The 2,072-nt window shown below is 43.1% G+C and overlaps 1 pseudogene; it reads right to left on the minus strand.

The window, feature by feature from the left end:
- Positions 1-572: 572 nt before the first annotated feature.
- LOC101052434 (cleavage and polyadenylation specificity factor subunit 5 pseudogene) lies at positions 573-1,257 on the minus strand (annotated as a pseudogene).
- Positions 1,258-2,072: the final 815 nt, after the last annotated feature.

The raw sequence follows: 2,072 nt of genomic DNA on the forward strand, positions 1-2,072 counted from the left end.
AGTAGCTGGGACTACAAGCGCCTGCCACCACGCCTGGCTAATATTGGTATTTTTAGTAGAGATGGGGCTTCACTACGTGGGCCAGGCTGGTCTTGAACTGCTGACCTTGTGGTCTGCCCACCTCAGCCTCCCAAAGTCCTGGGATTACAGGCATGAGCCCCTGCCACTGGCATTTCAGTAGAAAAGTGTTTAATTGACACCAGGCCGACCAAGCCATCTCCTCAATGTATCAAAGGTTAGGGGGTTTTCTTTTTCTTTTTCTTTTTTTTTTTTTTAAGAATTTTAGAAGTTGAATGAGAAATTAAAATTAAAAAAAGAAGTCCATTTTCTTTAATGTTGTACAAAAATGTACGAGTAGAAACAAAAATAAATAAACATTATCATATTTGTTTATACCACTATCTAGTTCTTCATATTAATTTCACTATTGAAATGATACAAAGTAGGTGGCAATTTAGGGATCGCAAAAGAGATAAAACTAAAAAAACTTTTCTGCCACAGTTATTCCACACTGTATGTAGCTATGCTCACGGAGACAAGAGGCTTCTTTTACTTCTCCAGTGGGCAGGAATTCAGTTATGTATAAAATTTAACCTGCTCAACAGCTGAGGGAGACTAGAGATGATGGGTCCATATCCTGGTGCTTTGTCATACAATTCAAACAATGGTGCAGCTACCAGCTTGTAATTTTTAGGGACTGCAAACGAAGCTTTTTCTTACAGCTGAACCAGAAACAACTTCTTATGTTCCTTAGGTTTTGTAACATGTGCAGGAATATATGGATACTGCCGAGGTTCAAAAGTTGTTCTCCACCAGTTACCAATGCAGTCATCAATGACCCAGTCTTGCAGAACTCTATCCTGACGACGCAGTATCTCTGTCATTTAAGCATTTCAATCCTTCGACTTCATCTTCTCCTGGGTTAAGTTTACCACCAGGTAGTTTGAAGAAAGTTGGTCCCAGCTGTAGCAGTAACACATGGGGTAATCGATGCTCATGTACAATCAGAGCCTCTTCTACAGTCCTCCTCATTCCAATTTAATCAAATTCTTCCCTCATGTGCTGAAATCTGGCGGCAACAGAGCTGTCCTTCTCGTAGAGAGGCTCTTTTGTACCAAAAGTATAATTGGTAAGAGGGTACAGGTTGATGGTACGTGCCAGGGTGAGGGGCTTGGTCTGTTGGATATACTTGTTGCCAAACTGAGTGACCCCCAGGGACCAGCCAGTCTGCGAGCGATTGGGAAGTATCACAAACATGCTGGCAAGCTCTGGCACTGATGGTGAGCAGAAAGTGGGAGGCAGTGGAGACTTTCCCTGTGCGGGAAGCGGTTATTTCTGACAACCTCAGGGGCTACCGCCTGCCATTAACAGGAGAGCGCAAGAGGAGAGGTTAGGAGTTTTTCAAAGGTAGTTTGGGGGGAAGAGGTGGGGGTAGCTAGGCAATAGATGCTGATTGCTTGGATAGAAGATGAAATTATAGGGATTGGAAGCTCTCCTCTTGTACTGAATCACTTCTGGGTGGGACCACAGGAGTGGTTGGTGGGTACAGGTGGAGCCATGGGTGTCAGACATGTAAGAAACCTGGACATCTCAAAAGGCCAATCTTAGGTTCTACAATAGTCATGTTATCTGCAGGAGTAATTGGAATAGTTGCACATTTTGTGACCTCTGGAATAATGGCTGGTAATCATTTAACTAACTATGCCTACGTCTTAGTAGAAAGCAGGCCCCTTTCATCCTTCTAACCTGGTTGGTGGCCTTTCATTAGTTTCACAAGGATGGTTTAGTTTTTGGGAAAGGCTGTTATCATTTAAACTATAAACTAACTTTCTCCCAAAGTTAGCATGGCCCTTGCGCAGGAATGACCAAGGACAGCTTGGAAGTTAAAGGCAAGACGGAATAGACTATGTCAGATTTCTCTTAATGTCATCATTTGGCAAAGACAGTTTCAGTGACCTGGAAGCTGAGGAAGACTGCTGCATACATTCAGATGGGAGGTCATAAGTTTCTGTGCTACGTAAGCTATACTGCATACTGCAAAAGTTTCTCAAAATATGGTCGGGGCACATCTG

This window comes from Saimiri boliviensis, chromosome X (assembly GCF_048565385.1).
Source record: "Saimiri boliviensis isolate mSaiBol1 chromosome X, mSaiBol1.pri, whole genome shotgun sequence".
Classification (NCBI taxonomy): Eukaryota; Metazoa; Chordata; class Mammalia; order Primates; family Cebidae; genus Saimiri; species Saimiri boliviensis.